Below are 25,000 nucleotides of genomic sequence, written 5' to 3' on the forward strand. Positions count from 1 at the left end.
GACGCTGGGGATTCTATTAGAGGAGCTCTGTTTATAGAGATTCCGATTTAGGGCTGTGTGTTGTGTTTAAAACTTAGTTTTTGGGCTGCTTGTCTTTTTGTTTGACCGGGAACTTAGCTTTCCTTTTGACGCCCACGAAGGGCGGGGTTTACTTTGCGAGCTTCTGGAGAGCTGCGCAGTGGTTTGTCCGGCTCCGGTTAAGACCGCATGGTGTTTCCTGATATCCGGCTTAGATGCATAACAGGCAGCGAAGGGTTCACTAAGGACCGCTTGTTAATCGGATAAATACTGGATTTAATCGATCTACGGCTCAGCAAGCAGCAGTCTGTGTCTGGTGGGGGCAGGTAGGCGCCTCAGCAGAGCTGTTGAGGCAGATAGGTGCAATTTTTTCCCCCAATAATCTGTACATGTTTATACATTTATGGTACATATCTATTCTTTTACGGTCAGTGCTTTTCTTCTACAAGATACGACAAGTCCACGGATTTCATCCTTACTTGTGGGATATTAACCTCCTGCTAACAGAAGTGGCAAAGAGCACCACAGCAGAGCTGTATTTATAGCTCCTCCCTTCCCTCCACCCCCAGTCATTCTCTTTGCCTGTGTTAGTAATAGGAAGTGGTAAAGTGAGGTGTTAGTTTTAGGTTTTTCAATCAAGAAGTTTTTTATTTTAAATGGTACCCGTGAGTACTATTTTCCTCAGGGAGATATGAGAAGATTATTTCTGCCCTGAGGTTGATGATCTTAGCAGCTGTAACTAAGATCCATGTTGGTTCCCACAGAGCTTCTGAAGGTAGTGCAAGAGAAATCTTCAGTGTGGAGAACGGTGTCATGCTACAAGCAGCATTGAGGTATGTTCAGTCTTTTATTCTGAGGAGACTTGGTATATCAGAGCTGACTGACATTTTTTCCCTGCAAGGGAAGGGGTAAGCAGTAGACCTGTACCTGAGGGTGTTACTGAGAGACCTATGTTTATTCATATTGCCTTAACATATGACGTTTACACTGTATGGTGCTTGACACTGGGAGAGGCAGCTTGACACTTTATAGTTTATTAACAATTAAAAGTCAGGAGGGCTGCAAGTTTATTAATTATAAAGGGACCACATGGCTTGTTTTTCAGACCGCTTCCCATGAGGTTATTAAGACTATTAGGACGACGTCCATGATGGGCGGGGCCTATTTCGCACGCTCAGACGCGCAGTTTACTCTGACTGAGAAGGCAGAAGGCATTAGCTCCGGTGGGGCCTAAACTTGTGTTCTCTTCACCGGATCGTTGTCGAGTCATTTTGCAGTACCCTGAGGGCAGGTAGGCGCCACAGCGAGGTGCAGGGGTCATTTTTTCAGTAAAAACATATTTTTTTGCTTTAAAATGTCTCTTAGAGGGTCAATTACCATTTTCCTTACAGGATGCAATAATTGGTGGGCCAATTGAATATAAATATTTAATTGTGTAGCATTTATTAACGTTTTTGACAATCTGAGAAAAAATTGTGCGCTTTTTATTTCTTAAAGGCGCAGTACACATTTTCTAAAAGTGGTTTAAATCATTAAATAAGGTGATCTACGACTATTGTGGTTATTGTTAGTCGGTTCAACATGTCTGACATTGAGGAAACTAGTTGCTCTGTGTTTAGAAGCCATTGTGGTACCCCCTCTTACTTTGTGTACCTCTTGTACTGAAAGGGCCTTACAATGTAAAAAGCATATTTTAAGTAATGAAAGTGCCTAAGGATGATTCTCAATCTGAAGAGAATCAGGATATGCCATCTAATTCTCCCCAAGTGTCACAACCTTTAACGCCCACACAAGCGAAGTCAAGTACCTCAAGTGCGTCTAATTCTTTTACTCTGCAGGATATCGCTGCAGTTATGTCAACTACCCTTACTGAGGTATTATCTAAATTACCAGTGTTACAGGTTAAACGCAGTAGGTCAGGTATTAATGTGCATACTGAATCCTCTGATGCTTTGTTGGCTATTTCCGATGTACCCTCACAGAGCTCTGAGTTGGGGGTCAGGGAATTATTGTCTGAGGGAGAACTTTCAGACCCAGGAAGTATGTTAACTCAGACAGATTTGGACGTTATGTCTTTTAAATTTAAGCTTGAACAACTCCGCCTATTACTTAAGGAGGTTTTAGCGATTCTGGATGATTGTGACCCTATTGTACTACCACCAGAGAAATTGTGTAAGATGGACAAATATTTGGAGGTACCTACTTACACTGATGTTTTTCCGGTTCCTAAAAGAATTTCGGAAATTATAAAAAAGTAATGGGACAGACCGGGTATACCGTTCTCTCCTCCTAATTTCAAGAAAATGTATCCCATATCAGACACCATTCGGGACTCTTGGCAGTCGGTCCCTAAGGTGGAGGGAGCTTTTTCTACCCTGGCTAAGCGTACAACTATACCTATTGAAGACAGTTTTGCTTTCAAAAACCCTATGGATAAGAAGTTAGAGGGTCTTCTAAAGAAATTTATTCAACAGGGTTTCCTTTTACAACCAACTGCTTGCATTGTTCCAGTTACTACTGCAGCAGCTTTTTGGTTCGATGCTCTAGAAGACTCTCTAAAGGTTGAAACCCCTTTAGAGGATATTTTAGATAGAATTAAGGCTCTCAAGCTAGCTAATTCTTTTATTACAGATGCCGCCTTTCAAATTGCTAAATTGGCAGCAAAAAATGCAGGATTTGCCATTTTAGCGCGTAGAGCGTTATGGTTAAAATCATGGTCTGCTGATGGGTCATCAAAATCTAAGCTCTTAGCTATTTCTTTCAAGGGTAAGACCCTATTCGGGCCTGAGCTGAAGGAAATCATTTCTGACATTACTGGAGGGTAAGGGTCATGCCCTACCTTAGGATAATTCTGTTAAGATGAGGGGTAAACAAAATAATTTTCGTTCCTTTAGAAATTTTAAAGGAGTACCCTCTGCTTCCTCTTCCTCCACAAAGCAGGAAGGGAATTTTGCTCAGTCCAAATCCGTCTGGAGACCCAACCAGGCTTGGAACAAAGGTAAACAACCGAAGAAGCCTGCTACGGCTACAAAGACAGCATGAAGGGGCGACCCCCAATCTGGGACCGGATCTAGTAGGGGGCAGACTTTCTTTCTTTGCCCAGGCTTGGGCAAGAGATGTTCAGGACCTCTGGGCATTGGAAATCGTGACCCACGGTTATCAACTGGAATTCAAGGATTTTCTCCCTAGAGGTAGATTTCATCTTTCACGATTGTCTGTAGACCAGATAAAAAGAGAGGCGTTCTTACGCTGTGTAAAAGACCTCTCTGCCATGGGAGTAATTTGTCCCGTTCCAAAACTGGAACAGGGACGGGTTTTACTCAAATCTTTTCGTGGTTCACAAAAAAGAGTGAACTTTCAGACCCATTTTAGATCTCAATTGTCTAAACAAGTTTCTCAGAGTCCCATCGTTCAAGATGGAGACTATACGAACAATTTTACCAATGATCCAGGAGGGTCAATATATGACTACCGTGGACTTGAAGGATGCATACCTTCATTTCCCTATTCACAAGGATCATCATCAGTTCCTAAGGTTACCCTTCCTGGACAAACATTTTCAGTTCGTGGCTCTTCCCTTCGGGTTGGCCACAGCACCCAGGATCTTCACAAAGGTTCTAGGGTCCCTTCTGGCGGTTCTCAGACCGCGGGGCGTAGCAGTGGCGCCTTATCTGGACGATATTTTAATTCAGGCGTCGACTTATCATCTGACGGAATCTCATACAGACACAGTGTTGTCTTTTCTGAGAACTCACGGTTGAAAGGTGAACCTAGAAAAGATTTCACTAGTTCCTCGGACAAGGGTTCCCTTCTTGGGAACTCTGATAGACTCGGTAGACATGAAAATATTTCTGACGGAGATCAGAAAATCAAAGATTCTAAATACTTGCCGAGCCCTTTGGTCCATTCCTCGGCCATCAGTGGCTCAGTGTATGGAGGTAATTGGTTTAATGGTAGCGGCAATGGACATCATTCAGTTTGCTCGTTTTCCTCTCAGACCACTGCAGCTGTGCATGCTCAGGCAGTGGAATGGGGACTATGCGAATTTATCTCCTCAGATAAATCTGGATCAAGAGACCAGAGAGACTCTTCTTTGGTGGTTGTCACTGGATCATCTGTCCCAGGGGACGTGTTACCGCAGACCCTCATGGGTGATAGTGACAACGGACGCCAGCCTCCTGGGCTGGGGTGCAGTCTGGAATTCCTTGAAGGCTCAGGGTGTATGGACTCAGATGGAGTCTCTACTTCCAATCAATATTCTGGAATTGAGAGCAATATTCAATGCGCTTCAGGCGTGGCCTCAGTTGGCTTTGGCCAAATTCATCAGATTCCAGTCGGACAATATCACAAATGTAGCTTATATCAATCATCAGGGGGGAACGAGGAGTTCCTTAGCGATGATAGAAGTATCCAAGATAATTCGATGGGCGGAGGCCCACTCTTGTTATCTGTCGGCATTCTACATCCCAGGAGTAGAGAACTGGGAAGTGGATTTTCTAAGTCGTCAGACTTTTCATCCGGGGGAGTGGGAACTTCACCCGGAGGTGTTTGCCTCACTGATTCTCCAATGAGGCAGACCGGAGTTGGATCTGATGGCATCTCGTCAGAATGCCAAGCTTCCAAAATACGGATCCAGGTCGAGGGATCCCCCAAACTGATAGATGCCTTGGCAGTGCCTTGGTCGTTCAGCCTAGCTTATGTGTTTCCACCGTTTCCTCTTCTTCCACGCGTGATTGCTCGGATCAAGCAGGAGAGGGCTTCAGTAATCCTGATCGCGCCTGCGTGGCCATGCAGGACTTGGTATGCGGATCTAGTGGACATGTCCTCTCTGCCACCGTGGAAACTTCCTTTGAGACAGGACCTTCTCATTCAAGGACCTTTCCTACATCCAAATCTAAATTCTCTGCAGCTGACTGTTTGGAGATTGAATGCTTGATTTTGTCTAAGCGGGGATTCTCCGATTCGGTCATCGATACTTTGATTCAGGCACTTAAGCCTGTCACTAGAAAGATCTATCATAAGATATGGTGTAAATATCTTTGTTGGTGTGAATCCAAGGGCTACTTATGGAGTAAAGTTAGGATTCCCAGGATTTTGTCTTTTCTCCAAGAAGGATTGGAGAAAGGATTATAAGCGAGTTCCTTAAAGGGACAGATTTCTGCTTTGTCTATTTTGCTTCACAAACGTCTGGCAGATGTTCAGTCTTTTTGTCAGGCTCTAACCAGAATTAAGCCTGTTGTATTTAGACCAATTTCTCCTCCCCGGAGTTTGAATTTAGTTCTTAAAGTTCTTCAAGGGGTTCCGTTTGAACCCATGCATTCCATAGATATTAAACTGTTATATTAGAAAGTTTTGTTTTCGTTCGCTATTTCTTCTGCTCGTAGAGTTTCTGAGCCTTCAGCGTTACATTGTGATTTGCCTTATCTTATCTTTCATTCTGATAAGGTGGTTTTGCGTACCAAACCTGGATTCCTTCATAAGGTTGTTTCAAATGAGAATATTAATCAGGAAATTGTTGTTCCTCCCTTGTGTCCTAACCCTTCTTCTAAGAAGGGAGCGTCTGTTACATAACCTGGACGTGGTCTGTGCCTTGAAGTTTTACTTGCAGGTGACTAAGGATTTCCGTCAATCATCTTCATTATTCATTGTTTACTCTGTAAAACGTAGGGTTCAGAAAGCTACAGCTACCTCTTTCTTTTTGGCTGAAGAGTATCATCCATCTGGCATATGAGACTGCTGGACAGCAGCCTCCTGAAAGAATTACGGCTCATTCCACTAGGGCTGTGGCTTCCACATGGGCTTTTAAAAACAATGCTTCTGTTGAACAGATTTGCAAGGCTGCGACTTGGTCGTCTCTTCATACTTTTTCCAAATTTGATACTTTTGCTTCTTCTGAGGCTGTTTTTGGGAGAAAAGTTCTTCAAGCAGTGGTGCCTTCCGTTTAGGTCTCTGTCTTGTCCCTCCGTTTCATCCGTGTCCTGTAGCTTTGGTATTGTATCCCACAAGTAAGGATGAAATCCGTGGACTCGTCGTATCTTGTAGAAGAAAATGAAATTTATGCTTACCTGATAAATTAATTTCTTCTACTATACGACGAGTCCACGGCCCTCCCTGTCTTTTTTTTTTTTTTTTTAGACAGATTTAAATGATATATATATTTTTTTTTTTTGTAACTTCAGTCACCTCTGCACCTTTTAGCTTTTCCTTTCTCTTCCTAAACCTTTGTTCGAATGACTGGGGGTGGAGGGAAGGGAGGAGCTATATATACAGCTCTGCTGTGGTGCTCTTTGCCACTTCCTGTTAGCAGGAGGTTAATATCCCACAAGTAAGGATGAAATCCGTGGACTCGTCGTATCGTAGAAGAAATTAATTTATCAGGTAAGCATAAATTTACTTTTTTTGTGTGCAATAAAAGTTTTCATGTTTATTTTTTAAAGGCACAGTATACTCTCGGTTCAGAGAGTTTTATTTGACAGTTTTCATTTTTTGGACTGTTACATTGCATTATTTCTGACTTATTAATTATCAGATTGTTTATTTAAAGGGCCACAACCAAGATTGTTTTTGTTTTATCATGGATGACCTTCTGAACAGTACTTGTTCCATGTGTTTGAATGCCAATGTGGAACCTCCTGTTACCTTTTGTCCTTCTTGCATTGAGAGGGCATTACAGTTTAGAGAACAAATTTTTCTTGATAAAAAATTGTCAAATCAGATATTTCTCAGGGTTCTACTGATGAGATTCAGAGTATGCCGCAACTTTCTCCCCAAGCGTCACAGCCCTTAACGCCCGCTCAAGCGGAGCCAAGTACCTCTGCGGCCTCTGCTGCAATTACTTTAAAGGATATAGCGTCTGTTATGTTATCCACTCTTTCTGAGGCGTTGTCTGCCTTTCCCGTATTTCAAAGCAAACACAGAAGGAAGGAAGCTCACGTTGTTAACACAGTTTCTGATACTTTGATGGCGATCTCAGATATACCCTCACAGAGTTCTGAGTTGGAGGGTATGGAGGTCCTATCCGAAGGTGAACTTTCTGACTCTGGAAGTGTCTTGCCACCGACAGATTCAGAAGTGGTTTCCTTCAGGTTTAAACTTGAACACCTCCGCCTTTTATTAAAGGAGGTTTTGGTTACTCTGGACGACTGTAATTCAATTGTGGTTCCTCCAGAAAAATTGAGTAAGTTGGACAGATATCTAGAAGTCCCTTCTTATTCTGATGTTTTTCCAGTTCCTAAAAGAACTTCAGAAATTACTGCTAAAAAATGGGAGACCAGGTATTCCCTTTTCTCCTTCTCCTATTTTCAAGAAAATGTATCCTATAGCTGACGCTATTAGGAACTCTTGGCAGACGGTACCTAAGATGGCAGGAGCTATTTCCACCTTGGCTAAACAAACTAATATTCCTATCGAGGATACTTGTGCTTTCAAGGACCCTATGGATAAGAAATCAGAGGGTCTCCTTAAGAAAATCTATGTTCATCAGCGGTTGCTATTGCAGCCGGCAGCTTGCATTGTTACGGTTACAAGTGCAGCTGCTTATTTGTTTGATGCTCTGGAAGAATCTCTTAAAACTGAGACTTCTTTGGAAGAGATACAAGATAGGACATCACGGGAGGCAAGGGTCATCTCCTCCCTCAGGATAAGAGATCCAAACAGAGAGGTCGACAGAGTAATTTTCGTTCCTTTCGAAATTTCAAGGGCATTCCCTCTTCCTCTAAGCAGGAAGGGACCTATCCACAAACCAAGTCTGGAGTTATCTGTCCCGTTCCAATTCAGGAACAGGGACAGGGGTTTTACTCAAATCTGTTTGTAGTTCTCAAATAAGAGGGAACTTTCAGACCTATTTTAGATCTCAAAAGTCTAAACAAGTTTCTCAGAGTTTCATCTTTCAAGATGGAAACTATTCATACCATTCTTCCATTGATCCAGGAGGGTCAATATATGACAGTGGATCTAAAGGATGCATACCTTCATGTTCCCATCCACAGAGATTATTACAAGTTCCTGAGATTTGCCTTTCTGGACAAACACTTTCAGTTTGTGGCTCTTCCTTTCGGTCTAGCCACAGCACCCAGAATTTTCTCAAAGGTTCTGGGGTCTTTACTGGCGGTTCTAATGCCGCGGGGCATTGTAGTAGCGCCTTATCTGGACGATATACTGACCCAAGCATCATCATTTCACTTGCAAGGTCCCATACTGACATTGTGCTTTCCTTTCTAAGGACCCACGGGTGGAAGGTAAACTTGGAAAAGAGTTTGTTAGTTCCTCAGACAAGGGTGCCCTTTCTGGGAACTGTAATCAACTGAGGTCAGAAAGTTAAAGATTCTGAATACATGTTGGGCCATTCAGTCCAATCCCTTTCGTCAGTGGCTCAGTGCATGGAGGTAATCAGATTGATGGTGGCGGCAATGGACATTGTACCGTTTGCGCGGTTTCATCTCAGGCCTCTGCAATTGAGCATGCTCAGGCAGTGGAATGGAGATTATACAGATCTGTCTCCTCTAATATTTCTAGATCAGGAGATAAGGGATTCTCTTCTATGGTGGTTGTCACTGGATCATCTGTCCCAGGGGACATGCTTCCACAGGCCCTCATGGGTAATAGTGACAACGGATGCCAGTCTGTTAGGTTGGGGAGCAGTTTGGAACTCCCTAAGGGCTCAGGGTGTATGGACTCGGGCGGAGTCTCTACTGCCCATCAATATTCTGGAGTTGAGAGCAATATTCAATGCTCTTCGGGCTTGGCCTCAATTGGCTTCGGCCCAATTCATCAGATTCCAGTCGGACAACATAACGACGGTAGCTTACATCACTCATCAGGGAGGAACAAGGAGTTCCTTGGCGATGACAGAGGTTGCCAAGATAATACAGTGGGTGGAGTCTCACTCTTGCCATCTGTCGGCGATCTACATCCTAGGGGTGGAAAACTGGGAGGCAGATTTTCTGAGCAGGCAGACATTTCATCTGGGAGAGTGGGAACTCCATCCGGAAATTTTTTCCAACCTGATTCTCAGATGGGGCAGGCCGGAGTTGGATCTTATGGCATCTCGTCGGAATGCCAAGCTTCCAAGATACGGGTCCAGGTCCAGGGATCCCCAGGCGGAGCTGATAGATGCCCTGGCAGAGCCTTGGTCTTTCAGCCTAGCTTATGTGTTTCCTCCGTTTGCTCTTCTTCCCAGGGTGATTGCTCGAGTCAAACAGGAGAGGGCGTCAGTAATCCTCATCACCCCTGCGTGGCCTCGCAGGATTTGGTATGCGGATCTGGTGGACATGTCATCTCAGCCACCGTGGAAGCTACCATTGAGGAAAGACCTTCTCATTCAAGGTCCCTTCCATCATCCGAATCTAGTTTCTCTGCAACTGACTGCCTGGAGATTGAAGGCTTAATTTTATCTAAGTGAGGTTTTTCTGATTCGGTTATAGATACTTTAATTCAGGCACGTAAGCCTGTTACTAGGAAGATTTGCCATAAGATATGGCGTAAATATCTTTATTGGTGTGATTCCAGGGGCTACTCATGGAGTAGGGTTCGGATTCCCAGGATTTTGTCTTTTCTCCAAGAAGGATTGGAGAAGGGGATGTCAGCAAGTTCCTTAAAGGGACAGATTTTTGCTTTATCTATTTTGTTACATAAGCGTCTGGCAAGTGTTCCAGATGTTCAATCTTTTTGTCAGGCTCTGACTAGAATCAGGCCTGTATTTAGACCTATTGCCTGTCAGTTTGGCGTGCTTTTCTCCCTGCAGCAGGAGCGGTCCTGCATGGCACTCCATGTGACTGGGTGTGGCCTCGTTAACTTCCTCTTTCCTGACCGTGCGGTTTGCAGGAGACATAGCAGTTTTTCTGTGGGTTATAGGAGGTGGTGAGTGCCCTGGCCATTGGGGGTATAAAGGTGCCATTTAATTTTCTGTAGTCCATTGTAAAAGCACAAGCTATGGAGGACTCTGATGCGTTGGAGGGTATTCCCTCTTTAACCAAATCTAATACCTGTTTTTATTGTGAGGAGGCTACGGTATACCTGCCTGCTCAATTATGTTCCAGATGCCTTGATAAAGTATTTATATCTAATAAGAACAAGATTTTTAGTTCCACTGAGCCGTCCACCTCTGAGGGGTCTCCATCCCACGAGGTGCGTTCCCTGCAATCATCTCCTATTACACATGCAGCTCTATCATATCCACGGTCACTGGGGGCAAGGGCACCTTTTTACTGCAGGATAAGAAGAATAAAGCAAAAGGACAGGGTCCTAATTTCTGTCTTTCGTTTGGATAATTTCCAACGCCAGCAGCCTTTCCGCAAAGTCTGATCAGTCCAAGGGAACTTGGAAACCTCAACCTTGGAACAAATCCAAGCAGACCAAGAAGTCAACCGAGACTAAATCGGCATGAAGGGGCGGCCCCAATCCGTCACTGGATCGTGTTGGGGACAAATTATCTCTTTGTGGAGGCTTGGCTGGGAGACGTGTAAGACCCTTGGGTTCTGGAGGTCATTGCTCTTGGTTACAGGATAGGTTTAAAATCTCATCCTGTTGGGATAGATCAGAGTAATCGCTGTTCCATTGCCATAATTTGGATGTGGTTCGGGCTTTGAAATTCTATCTTCAGGTTTCAAAAGATTTTCGACAGACTTCAGTATTGTTTATCTTTTGTGGGAAGCGCAAAGGGCAGAAGGCTTCTTCCACTTCCCTATCTTTTTGGTTGAGGAGCATTATCTGCTTAGCATATAGACAGCGGGACATAAGCCTGCTCAGAGGATTACGAGTCATTCAACTAGAGCTGTGGCTTCTTCTTGGGCCTTCAAAAAAGAGGCCTCTATGGAGATTTGTAGGGCCGCTACCTGGTCCTCCTTACATACTTTCTCAAAGTTTTACAAATTTGACGTGTGAAGCAGCTTTTGGGAGAAAGGTTTTGCAGGCTGTGATGCCCTCAGAATAGGGTCTGCTTCTCTTTTTACCCTCCCGTTTCATTTAGTGTCCTCTAGAGCTTGGGTATATGTTTCCCACAAGTAAGGAATGAAGCTGTGGACTTTCCTCATATTAAGATGGGAAACATAAATTATGCTTACCTGTTAATTTCATTTACATCTGTATGAGGAGATTCCACGGCCCCCGTCCATTTTCTCCGTTGGGCGGACCTAAATTTTTGTTATTCTTCTGGCACCTTTTATACCCTGATATTTATCCTACTGTTCCTTGTTCCCTCGGCAGAATGACTGGGGGATGAGGGGAGTGGGGGAGGTATTTTAAGCCTTTGGGTGGGGTGTGTCTGCCTCCTCCTGGTGGCCAGGTTCTGTATTTTCACAAGTAAGGAATGAAGCCGTGGACTCTCCTTATACAGATGGAAATTAAATTATCAGGTAAGCATAATTTTGTTTTCTTTCTATGGCACTATTGGGAATATCACTCTTGACCACCAGGAGAAGGCAAAGAGAGCACCACAGAAAAGCTGTTAAATACCACTCCCCTTACCCACAACCCCCAGTCATTTTCTTTGCTTGTATCAGTTACAAGGAAGGGGTAAAGTTAGGTGTCTGATTCTTCAATCAAGAGTTTATTTTTTATTTTTTTTCAGCAGAACAAGTTTGTTCTGATTTTTTCTAAGGTTAGCTGAATCAACTTCAGTCACTTCAGTAGAGCAGTGGTGGCTTTTCTTTCTGTATCCACAGGTCCATGTTAGGAGGGAAAACTTTCAAACCTAGTGAGCTGCCTTGCTGCCGGGCAGATTATTATGGAGGTAAGTGCTGTTTTTTATTTTTCTGAGGGTGTTCAGAAAAAATTGGCACTTATGGGGTTAACTTTTGGAATTGTGAATTTGTGCAGGTTTTTACGTGGTGGCAGTTTTATGGGGCACTGTGAGAGGGACTGCATGTTTATGGCTCTGTTTAGGAGTGTTTTTATACTCTCTTTATGGCTCATTACACTTTTTTCATTTTTATTGAGAGGCTGTGTGTGTTTGTCAGCCGTAGACTGCTGAATGTTTACTTTGGCATTTTTTATTCCTCCCGTGGGCGGAGCTTCGTCGGTACGAGTTTTGCGTGCTCTTTTAGGAGGCAGGGGAAGGAAGTTTGTGATTGTTGGCTTTTCCTGTCGGCTCCTGTGCTGGTGCATGTGCGGTCAGTCTGGAGAGCAGGTGGTAGCAGTGGGGGAGAGTCCGGATCGTGTGTGCTACTTTGGTTTTTACTCTAGTCTGTGGGAGGTCAGGTAAGCACCTCAGCAAGGTTTGTTGAGGTGCATAGGTGCTGCAGGGGTCAATTTTTATATTCTATTGTATATTTTCTGTGTGAATTGTTTAAAGTTTGTTTCTTAAAGGGACGGTAATGTTTAAAAAATATTTATTTATTTATTTTTGGCTGCTGCAGTTTTCTGAATTTTTGAATTCCTGATTTATTTTTTCTTCTTTGTGTTAAGATGGATCAAGAGTACCTGCAAGATATTACTTGCACTTTATGCCTTGATGCTAATGTGGAGCCACCTATCCATTTCTGTTCCTCATGTATAGAGAGAACATTACAGTATAGGGATAGACTTTTTGATTCAGAGCCTTCATTTTCTAAGGAGAATGTTGTTCAGGAGTCTCCTGTTCAAGCTGTTTCGCGTCTTTCTCCCCAATCATCCCAATCTCAATCCTCTTCTCATGCAGTGCCCTGCGTCTCGTCTCAGGTTGGTTTTTCATTGCAGGATATGGCTACTCACATATCCACTGCTGTATCTGAGGCTTTGTCTGCTTTTCCTGCTTTGCAGGGGAAGCGCAAAAGGAAGTTTAAGGGTTCTGACTCTGTTGGAGTTATGTCACATGTTTCTTCCCATAAGTCTGAGGAAGAAGATTCTTCAGTAGCGTCTGAAGGTGAAATTTCAGACTCTGATAGTGTAATTCCTTCTGCTGATTCTGAGGTGGTTTCTTTCAGATTTAAGCTGGAGCACCTCCGTTTGTTACTTAGGGAGGTTTTAGCTACCTTGGATGACTGATTCAACGGTCATAGTTACTCCCAAGAAGGCTAGTAAGCTTAATAAGTTTTTTTCGATGTTCCCTCCATGGCTGAAGTTTTTCCTGTTCTGGATCGGGTTTCAGAGATTATTTCTTGGGAATGGGAGAAGCCTGGAATTCCTTTTTCCTCTTCTCCTATTTTTAGGAAGATGTTTCCTATTGCAGATTCTATTAGGGAATCTTGGCAGACAGTTCCTAAGGTAGAGGGAGCTATTTCCACTTTGGCTAAGATGACCACTATTCATATTGAAGATAGTTGTTCTTCTAAGGATCCCATGGATAAGAAATTGGAGGCTTTGCTTACGAGGATTTATGTTCACCAGGGGTTCCAATGGCAGCCTGCTGCGTGTATTGCTACTATTACCAGTACGGCTGCATATTGGTTTGATGTGTTGTCTGATTCTATTCAACAGGAGACTTCTCTGGAAGAAATTAAGGATAGAATTAAGGCTTTCAAATTGGCCAATTCTTTTATTGCGGACGTCAGGTCATCAAGTTGGGAGCAAAGATTTCTGGCTTTGCTGTTCTGGCACGCAGGGCTTTATGGTTAAATTCCTGGTCTGCGGATGTATCATCCAAATCTAAGCTTTTATCCATTCCTTACAAAGGAAAGACTTTGTTTGGGCCTGGTTTGGCTGAAATTATTTCTGATATTACTGTTGGGAAGGGGCATTCTCTTCTTCAGGATAAGAGAAATAAGCAGAAGAAGGGTCGTCAGAATAATTTTCGTTCCTTTCGTAACTTCTCTGGTAAGTCTTCCTCTTCCTCCTCCAAACAGGATCAGTCCAAGCCTTCTTGGAGACACAATCAGTCCTGGAGCCAAGGGGAAGCAATCTAAGAAGCTTGCCGCTGATTCAAAGTCAGCATGAAGGGTCTGCCCCCGATCCGGGAATGGATCATGTGGGGGGCAGGCTGTCTTTTTTCGCTCAAGCCTGGGTTCGAGATGTTACAGATCCCTGGGTGATAGATATTATGTCCCAGGGATACAGGCTGGAGTTCAAGAATTTTCCTCCCAGGGGCAGGTTTCATCTATCAAGGTTATCTGTAGACCAGATAAAAAGAGAGGCATTCTTAAGTTGTGTTCAGGATCTTTCTGACATGGGAATGATCGTTCCTGTTCCAGTGCAGGAGCAGGGACTAGGTTTTATTCCAATCTGTTTATCGTTCCCAAAAAGGAGGCAACTTTCAGACTCATCCTGGATCTCAAGTGTGTAAGCAAGTTTCTCAGAGTTCCGCCTTTCAAGATGGAAACTATTCGGTCAATTCTTCCTCTGGTTCAAGAGGGTCAATTCATGGCTACAGTAGATCTAAAGGATGCATATCATCATATTCCCATTCACAAGGATCATCACAAGTTTCTGAGGTTTGCTTTCCTAGACGAGCATTTTCAGTTTTTTGCTCTTCCTTTTGGTATTGCCATAGCTCCCAGGGTGTTTTCAAAGGTTCTGGGTGCATTGCTGGCAGTTCTCAGATTGCAGGGGGTTGCGGTAGCTCCTTATCTGGACAACATTCTAGTTCAGGCGCCATCTTTTCAACTAGCAAACTCCCACACGGAGTTGCTGTTGTCTTTTCTGCACTCCCACGGTTGGAAGGTGAATTTAGGATAAACTTCCTTGATTCCGGCTACAAGAGTGGTATTCCTGGGAACCATTATAGATTGTCTGGAAATTAAGATATTTTTGACAGAAGCAAGGAAGTAAAACATGTTCAATTCAGGTTTGGCTCTTCAGTCCTCCCCTTGGCCATTAGTGGCCCAGTGTGTGGAGGTTATTGGTCTAATGGTCTCAGTCATGGACATCATTCTGTTTGCTCAGTTTCATCTCAGACCTCTGCAGTTATGCATGCTGAGACAGTGGAACGGAGATTATACGGATCTGTCTCAAAAGATTGTTCTAGATCAGGCTGCAAGAGATTCTGTTCCATGGTGGTTGTCTCAGGATCTTCTCTCCCAGGGAACCTGTTTTCACAGGCCTTCCTGGGTGATTGTGACCACGGATGCCAGTCTGCTGGGTTGGGGATCTGTCTGGGGTTCGTTGAAGGCTCAGGGTCTGTGGACTCGGGAGGAATCGGTTCTTCCTATAAATGTCTTGGAGTTAGGGCAATCTTCAATGCTCTGCTGGCCTGGCCTCAGTTGGCTTCAACCCAGTTTATCAGATTTCAGCCGGACAATATAACGTCTGTGGCTTACATCAATCATCAGGGAGGAACTCGGAGTTCCTTGGTGATGAAGGAAGTAGCCAGGATTATTCAGTGGGCGGAGGCTCACAATTGTTGTCTGTCTGCAAACCACATTACAGGGGTGGACAATTGGGAAGCGGATTTTCTGAGCAGACGGTCTTTTCATCCGGGGGAGTGGGAACTTCATCCGGAGGTGTTTTCCAGTTTGATTCTCAAGTGGGGTCAACCGGAGTTGGATCTTATGGAATCTCGTCACAATGCCAAGCTTCCGAAGTACGGTTCGAGGTCAAGGGATCCTCAAGCGGTTCTAATAGATGCTCTAGCAGTTCCTTGGAAGTTCAGTCTGGCATATGTGTTTCCTCCGTTTGCCCTTCTTCCTCGAGTCATTGCTCGGATCCGACAGGAGAGGGCATCTGTAATTCTCATTGCACCGGCGTGGCCTTGCAGGATCTGGTATGCAGATCTGGTGGAGAGGTCATCCTTTCCACCTTGGAGTCTTCCGTTGAGGAAGGACCTTCTACTTCAGGGTCTTTTCCTTCATTCAAATTTCGTTTCTCTGAAGCTGACTGCTTGGAGATGAAATGCTTGATTCTATCTAAGCGTGGTTTTTCGGAGTCAGTTATTGAGACTATGATTCAGGCCTGTGACTAGAAAGATTTATTACAAGATATGGCATAAATATCTGTATTGGTGTGAATCTAAGGTCTACTCTTGGAGTAGAGTCAGGATTCCTAGGATTTTGGCTTTTCTCCAGGAGGGTCTGGATAAGGGTTTATCTGCTAGTATCCTGAAGGATCAAATGTCTGCTTTATTTATTTTGTTACATAAACGTCTGGCGGATGTACCAGACGTTCAGTCTTTTTGTCAGGCTTTGGTTAGAATCCGGCCTATGGTTAAGTTTTTGTCTCCTCCTTGGAGTCTTAATTAATTTTGAGAGTTCAACAGGCTCCGTTTGAGCCTATGCATTCTTTGGATATTAAGTTGTTAATCTGGAAGGTTTTGTTTTTGGTTGCTATCTCTTCGGCTCGAAGAGTTTCAGAGCCCTCAGCGTTGCAGTGTGAAGCTCCTTTTCTTATTTTTCATTCGGATAAAGTTGTATTACGTACTGCTTTAGGTTTTCTTCCTAAGGTTGTCTCAGATAAGAATATTAATTAAGAAATTGTTACTTCTTTGTGTCCTAATTCTTCTCATTTTGCTTTGAAATATTATTTACAGGCGACTAAGGATTTTCGTCAGTCTTCTTCTTTATTTGTTATCTTTTCTGGGAAGCGTAAGGGTCATAAAGCTACGGCTACTTCGCTTTCTTGTTGGTCGAGGAGTATTATTCACTTGGCATATGAGACTGCTGGTCAGCAGCCTCCTGAGAAAATCACGGCTCACTCCACGAGGGCTGTTTCTTCTACCTGGGTTTTAAAAAATGGTGCTTCTGTAGATCAGATTTGCAAGGCTGTCACTTGGTCATCTTTACACACTTTTTCTAAATTTTACAAATTTGATACTTTTGCGTCAGCTGAGGCTGTCTTTGGGAGAAAGGTTCTTCATGCAGTGGTGCCTTCTGTTTAGGCTAACTGTCTTGTCCCTCCCTTTTCATCCGTGTCCTCTAGCTTGGGTATTGATTCCGAATAGTAATTATGATGATCCGTGGACTCACCGTGTCATTAGAAAGAAAATGAAATTTATGCTTACCTGATAAATTTGTTTCTTTCTTGACACGTGGGGTCCACGGCCCGCCCTGTATTTTCAGACAGTTTATTTTTACATAAACCTCAGGCACCTCTGCACCTTATATTACTTCCTTTCTCCTTTCCCTTTGGTCGAATGACTGGGGGGTAGTGGGTAAGGGGAGTGGTATTTAACAGCTTTGCTGTGGTGCTCTTAGCCTCCTCCTGCTGGTCAGGAGTGATATTCACAATAGTAATTATGATGATCCATGGACTCACCGTGTCAAGAAAGAAACAAATTTATCAGGTAAGCATAAATTACATTTTTTCTTACCTTTTACCTTTTTTTCTTGCCTCACTTGCTTGGCTATATATTAGAGCTCTTGAGGTTTGGGACTCTTTGTGCCTCCTCCTGTAATTCCCATGAGTAATGGATCGTGGACTCACTACCATGAAAGAAATTAATTTATCAGGTAATTCATACCGCCTTATGAATTTGACTAGTTACTTATCATCTCTTGCGCCTATGGAGAACAAATACGTGCACTAGAGTTTTCCATAAGTACTGTGGAGAACAGCATTCTAAATAATTTCTCTTTCAAGTTGTGTTGTGTGCTCCATGGAGTACTTGTTGATTTAACAGGGATATCTGTGGCAAGGCGCCACAAAAAAATATTGGCACACTGAATATACAGTAAAACTGCTTGTTGAAGGGTATTAACCTAGCTCCTTGTGGGACCGGGGCAGTATTTCTATTGGCTCAATATTTTCTTGAGTTAATGTGATTTGTACTGGGAATTAATTGATTATTTGATATCTTTCAAAACAATAAAAAAATTAAGTTAGACTGTCACTTTGAGACAAATATCGTTCTGTGAGATAATGAAAGTTTACTGAAGTGGAGTTTACTTTTCACTGGTTTTTTTTTAAAAACATTAGTACACTATCAGTGAAAAATGTGTCCAAAAAGGGACAAAAATAAGCTAAAAAATAACGCAAAAATACCTTTAAAAAAAAATTATATATTTATTTAAATGTAAATTAGGCACATTTTATCCTTCGACTTTAAACAAAATATACACAATGCAAAAACATGGTGGTTAATTGAGTCAATATTTCAGGGCAGTTTTATCTTTCCAATTAAGCAGTAATGAATTTTACATAATTTGGGATAATGTGAGATATGTTAGTAATATCATAAATGAATGTAATGATTTTAAAACAAAAATAGGAGAATAGATAGAATGCATTAGTATATGAGCAGAGCATACATAAACAAACACAACATTAAAGTCTTATGAACAGGCTAGTCGTGCGTCAGGGTTATATTAGTTTTGGATTTTCAGATATGTTTTTATTTTGTTAGTTTTTCTACATTAAATGTTGGTTTAGTTTTAGTATGATCAATGGTTTTGTTATAGTTTTAGTTTTTATTTTATGAACAAATGTTACATATTTTAGTAATTATAGTCTGGGGCACATAAAAGTGCAAAATTAATGATGTGCTAGGGCAGTTTACTATTGCACTGTTGCTTGCTTATAACTTTGCAAACCTGCTGAGGGGATGGATGAACACATTGTTAAAGGGACAGTAAAGTGCAATGTTTAAGAACTTTCCAATTTACTTCTAATATCAAATTTGCTTTGTTCTCTTGGAATCTTTTGTAGAAGAGCATACCTATGTAGGCTCTGGAGCAGATGTGCACTACTGGGAGCTAGCTGCTGATTGGTGATTACACACAAATGCCATTTGTCATTGGCTCACCAGATGTGTTCAGATAACTCAGAGCTGTGCATTTCTGCTCCTGAGCTTACCCTTCAACAAAAGATTCCAAGGGATTGAAGCAAATTTGATCATTGAAGTCAAATGGAAAATTGTTTAAAATATTGCATGCTGAATCATGAAAGTTTAATTTTCACTTAACTGTCCCTTTTAAAGTCAGCAGCCACAATAGTTTGCTGCGTTGCACGTAACTTCTACTAATATTGATGGTGCTATTTGTATTCCTGGTGATGAAAGCTTTGCAAATGTACTTTGAGATTTGTGGGATATTTTTGCTCATTTATTTATATTCCACAAAGGATGATGTTCATGCATTTGCTCATTCCTGTGTCAAAGTTGTTCCACACAAAACTTTGACCTCTCTTACCAGCGATAACATCATGATCTAGCAGGGTTTCAGTAACCTTACTTGCTCACAAGCGCCATTTACAGGTCGGATATCTTATTAGACCGTAGTCTTTCAGAATTCACTACACTGTCAGTTGTGTGATAAAGGTTAGATTGCATATATACTGTATATTTAATTTTTTTCATTCGTTTTATTTCAATTTAGCTTTGCAACAACTGGGCTTTTTTTAGCTTCTTCATGTCAATTATTTATTGTTTATGAAAATAATTTCTTTCATGTTAGTGGCAAGAGTCCATGAGCTAGTGACGTATGGGATATACATTCCTACCAGGAGGGGGCAAAGTTTCCCAAACTTCAAAATGCTTATAAATACACCTCCCACCACACACATACTTCAGTTTTACAAACTTTGCCTCCTATGGAGGTGGTGAAGAAAGTTGTGCTTGATTTCTTCTGTGAAAGGCACTTCTAAGCATTCTGAAGCCCAATTCCTCTCAGAGTACAGTGTTTGTCAGAGGGACGTGAAGAGAGTATTGCCTGTTGATTTTTATGGTTTAACTAATGGGAAATCTTTTCAAGGGTTCTGTTATCGGTCATAGGGATTCATCTCCTGTCTCCCTTTTCAGATCGACGATATACTCTTATACCATTACCTTTGCTGATATTTTTCAGTACTGGTTTGGCTATCTGCTATATGTGGATGGGTGTCTTCGGTAAGTATGTATCATTATTTAAGACACTCTCAGCTATGTTTCTTACCTGGGGTTTAGTTTTTCCAATTTGACTTGTTTTTTCCTAATGTGAAGTGAGTATTGCATGTTGATTTAGTGGTTTCACCCATGGGAAATCCTTTCAAAGGCTCTTTGTAATCGGTCGCAGGGATTCATCCCCTGCCTCCCTTTTCAGATCGACGTTCTACTCCTATACCATTACCTCTGCTGATTTTTTTTCAGTATTGGTTTGGCTGTCTGCTATATGTGGATGTGTGTCTTCCGATAAGTATGTATCATTTTTGAAGACACACTCACCTATGTTTGGTGCTTTATGTTATAAAGTTTTAAATATATCTATTTGCTTATATTTGCCAAGAGTCAGGTCTGTATATTTCCCTTTTTCTGCAGTATGGAATTTATATTTGGGAAGATTATTTTTTTCTTACCTGGGGTTCCAGTTTTTTTCAATTTGACTTAATTTTCCCAAATTTTCGCTGCAAACTAGGCTCGCAAGGACGCAAAATGCCATTTTTTATGGCGTCATTCTTGGCACGAAATATTTTTGGGGCGGAATTGCGTCTAGGGGGATGCAAGTTTCGTCATTTCCTGCGTCTTTGTTGACGTAATCTGTTTTGGCGTGAAGTCACACTTGTTAAGACGCGAGTTTAAGTCATTTCCTGATGTTGTACAAAAACGTTTTTTTTTTTTTTATTACCCCTCTTCCTTTAATGCTTCTGGTTCTCTTCATATTGTTAAGAGCTATGATGCTTATTTTTTTGCATCTTACTTTAGCATAAGCATTTTTTCCTATTCCAGAAACTGCTATATGAGGGAATTGGATATTTTGTTTAAATGTTGTTGTTTTTTCTTTACATTTTGCAAGATGTCTCAGTCTGATCCTGCCTCTGATGTTGCTGTAGAAACCATGCTGCCTGAACACAGTTCTACCAAAGCTAAATGTGTCTGTTGTAAATTAACTGATATTTCTTCAGCCCAATTATGTGGCATCTGTCATGATAAGCTTTTGCATGCAGATAATGTTTCTATTAGGTACATTAGACTTTGAAGAAACAACAGACGATGTATTAGTACTAATATTCCTGCAGATGTAAATAATTATATTGCTGCAGCTATAGATAAGGCTATGTCTGCTATTCCGCCTTCAAATAAACATAAAAGGTCTTAAAACTTTTCATAATTTTGATGAACTTTGTATTGACCTCTGCTGATGATTCCTCTGGTTCAGAGGATCGTGATTCTGAAATTGACTAATCTTTCTATCTGTTAAAGGAAGTTCTTGTTACTTTGGGTATTGAAGAGTCTAGTCCTCTTGATAACAAAGCCAGTAAACGTTTAAATTCTGTTTTTAAACCTCCTAATGTTGCTCCTGAGGTTTTTCCTATTCCAGATGCTGTTACTGATATGATTACTAAAGAATAGTCTAAGCCTGGTTCTTCTTTTAATCCTTCATCTAGGTTTAAGAAGTTGTATCCTTTACCTGTAGCTAATTTAGAGTTTTGGGGAAAAGTCCCTAAGGTTGATGGAGCTATTTCCACTCTTGCCAAACGTACTACTATTCCTATGGAAGATAGTACTTCTTTTGAGGATCCTTTAGACAGGAAGATTGAATCTCATCTCAGAAAAGCTTATTTACATTCTGTCTATATTCTTAGACCTGCCATTTCTATGGCTGATGTGGCTGCTGCTTCAACTTTTTGGTTGCACAGTTTAGCTCGTCGGGTAGAAGATCATGATTTATCTAGCATTATTCTTCTGCTTCAACATGCTAATCATTTCATTTGTGATGCTGTATTTGACATTAAGATCGATGCTAAATCTATGTTTTTAGCTATTTTAGCCAGAAGAGCTTTATGGCTTAAATCTTGGAATGCTGACAGGGTGTCTAAATCTAGATTATTATCTCTATCTTTCCAGGGTAAGAATTTATTTGGTTCTCAATTGGATTCTGTCATTTCCACTATTACTGGGGGGGAAAGGAGTCTTTTACCTCAAGATAAAAAATCTAAAGGTATATTTAAGGCTCCTAATAAGGAACAAAAGTTGACTCTTTCCCCTATGGCCTCTGGTTCTAATTGCAGACCATTTTCAAATTGGAATAAAACCAAGCCTTAGAAAAAAACAAATCCAGCCCCCAAGACTGCATGAAGGTGTGGCCCTCAATCCAGTTCAGCTTGGGGGGGGCAGATTGAAATTATTTCAGGAAATTTGGTCAGGTTCCGTTCAGAATCAGTGGATTCAGAATATTGTATCTCAAGGGTATTGAATAGGTTTCAGAATGATACCTCCCGTGAGAAGATTCTGTCTCATGTTCCAACGAATCATGTGAAGGCTCAGGAGTTTCAGATCTAAAGCTTTCAGTGGTGATTGTTCCAGTTCCTCTACAGGAACAGGGTTTGGGGTTCTATTAAAATCTATTCATTGTCCCAAAGAAAGAGAATTCTTTCAGACCAGTTCTGGATCTGAAACTTTTAAATCATTTTGTAAGAGTCCCAACTTTCAAGATGGTGACTATAAGGACTACTCTGCATTTTGTTCAGCAAGGGCATTAATTTATGTCCACAATAGACTTACAGGATGCTTATCTTCATATTCCAATTCATCCAGACCATTATTGATTTCTGAGATTCTCTTTTCTAGACAAGCATTACCAGTTTGTTGCTCTTCCGTTTGGCCTAGCAACAGCTCTAAGAATCTTTTCGAAGGTTTTCGGTGCCTTTCCATCTTTCATCACAGAGAAGGGTATTGCGGTGTTTCCTTATTTGGACGATATCTTGGTACTAGCTCAGTCTTTTCATTTAGCGGAATCTCACACAAAACTAGTGTCGTTTCTTCAAAGGCATGGTTGGAGGATCAATTTACAAAGGAGTTTCTTGATTCCTCAGACAAAGGTCACATTTTTAGGTTTCCAGATAGATTCAGTGTCCATGACTTTGTCTTTAACAAACAAGAGGCAAATGAAATTGGTTTTAGCTTGTCTAAACCTTCAGTCTCGATCGTTCCCTTCAGTGGCTATGTGCATGGAAGTTCTAGGTCTTATGACTGCAGCATTGGACGCGATCCCCTTTGCTCATTTTCATATGAGACCTCTGCAGCTTTGCATGCTGAATCAATGGTGCAGGGATTATACTTGGATATCACAACTGATATACTTAAATCCCAACATTCAACTCTCTCATGGTGGTTGGACCATCATCGGATTTTTCGAGGGGCCTCCTTTTGTTCATCCTTCCTGGACTGTGATCTCAACAGACGCAAGTCTTACGGGTTGGGGAGCTGTCTGGGGGTCTCTGACTGCCCAAGGGGTTTGGAAACCTCTAGAGGCGAGGTTACCAATCAATATTTTAGAACTCCGTGCTATCTTCAGAACTCTTCAGGCTTGGCCTCTGTTAAAGAGAGAACTTTTCATTCGTTTTCAGACAGACAATATCACAACAGTGGCATATGTCAATCATCAGGGAGGGACTCGCAGCTCTTTAGCAATGAAAGAAGTATCTTGGATACTTTCCTGGGCGGAGTCCAACTCTTGTATAATTTCTGCGATTCATATTCCAGGTGTAGACAATTGGGAAGAGGATTATCTCAGTTGGCAGACTTTGCATCTGGGGAGTGGTCTCTCCATCCAGATGTGTTTCTTCAGATTGTACAAATGTGGAATCTTCCAGAAATAGATTTGATGGCCTATCGTTTGAACAAGAAACTTCCCAGATATCTTTCCAGATCCAAGGATTCTCAGGCGGAGATGGTGGATGCTTTAGCAGTTCCTTGGTTTTACCAACCTGCTTACATTTTTCCGCCTCTAGTTCTTCTTCTAAGGGTGATCTCCAAGATCATAATGGAACAATCTCATGTGTTTCTGATAGCATGGCCTCACAGGTTCTGGTATGTGGATCTTGTCCGGCTGTCCAGTTGCCAGCCTTGGCCACTTCCTTTAAGGTCAGACCTGTCTCAAGGGCCGTTTTTCCATCAGGATCTCAAATCTCTAAATTTAAAGGTATGGAAATTGACCGTTTAGCTCTTAGTATTAGAGGTTTCTCTGACTCATTAATTAACACTGTTACAGGCTTGTAAGTCTGTTTCAAGGAAGATTTATTATCGGGTATGGAAAACCTATATTTCATGGTGTTCCTCTCATAATTTTTCTTTGAATTCTTTTAGAATTCCTTGTCTTTTACAGTTTCTTCCGGATTGTTTGGATAAGGGTTTGTCTGCAAATACTTTGAAGGGACAAATCTCTGCTCTTTCTGTTTTATTTCATAGAAAGATTGCTAAACTTCCTGATATTCACTGTTTTTGTTCAGGCTTTGGTTCGCATCAAACCTGTTAAGTCTATTTCTCCTCCTTGGAGTCCTAATTTGGTTTTAAGGATTTTGCAGGCTCCTCCTTTTGAGCCTAAGCATTCTTTGGATATTAAACTACTTTCTTGGAAAGTGTTATTTCTTTTGGCTATCTCTTCTGCTAGAAGAGTTTCTGAGTTGTCGGCTCTCTCTTGTGAGTCTCCTTATCTGATATTTCATCAAGATAAAGCGGTTTTATGGACTTCGTTTAAATTGTTACCTAAGGTTGTGAATTCTAACAACATTAGTAGGGAAATTGTTGTTTCTTTCTTGTGTCCTAATCCTAAGAATTCTCTTGAGAGATCTCTACATTTTTGGATGTGGTAAGATCTTTGAAATACTATGTTGAGGCTACCAATGATTTCATAAAGACTTCTAGTTTGTTTGTTATTTTCTTTAGTTCCAGGAAAGGTCAGAAAGCCTCTGCTATTTCTTTGGCATCTTGGTTGAAACTTTTGATTCACAAGGCTTATTTGGAGGCGAGGCAGTCTCCACCTCAAAGAATTACAGCTTATTCTACTAGATCAGTTGCCACTTCTTGGGCTTTCAAGAATGGAGCTTCAGTTGATCAGATTTGCAAAGCTGCAACTTGGTTTTCTTTGCATACATTTACAAAATTTTACCATTTTGATGTATTTCCTTCTTCAGAAGCAGTCTTTGGTAGAAAAGTTCTTCAGGCAGTTGTCTCAGTTTGATTCCTTTTCCTATAATTTGAGTTTTTTGAAATATAAGAAAATTATTATATGGATTTATTTTTTTCAGTGGAAATAGCTGTTTTTATTTTATCCCTCCCTCTCTAGTGACTCTGTGGATTTCCACATCTTGGGTATTATATCCCATAAGTCACTAGCTCATGGAGTCTTGCCACTTACATGAAAGAAAACATAATTTATGTATGAACTTAACTGATAAATTTCTTTCATAGTGGCAAGAGTCCATGAGACCCACACTTATGTGGTTATGA

General features: G+C 41.6%; 1 protein-coding gene across 1 annotated transcript in view; it reads left to right on the forward strand.

The window, feature by feature from the left end:
- MGAT5 (alpha-1,6-mannosylglycoprotein 6-beta-N-acetylglucosaminyltransferase) overlaps positions 1-25,000 on the forward strand; it is a 653,341-nt gene that overhangs the window by 591,476 nt on the left and 36,865 nt on the right. The window lies entirely within an intron of this gene.

This window comes from Bombina bombina, chromosome 1 (genome assembly GCF_027579735.1).
Source record: "Bombina bombina isolate aBomBom1 chromosome 1, aBomBom1.pri, whole genome shotgun sequence".
In the NCBI taxonomy this organism is placed as follows: Eukaryota; Metazoa; Chordata; class Amphibia; order Anura; family Bombinatoridae; genus Bombina; species Bombina bombina.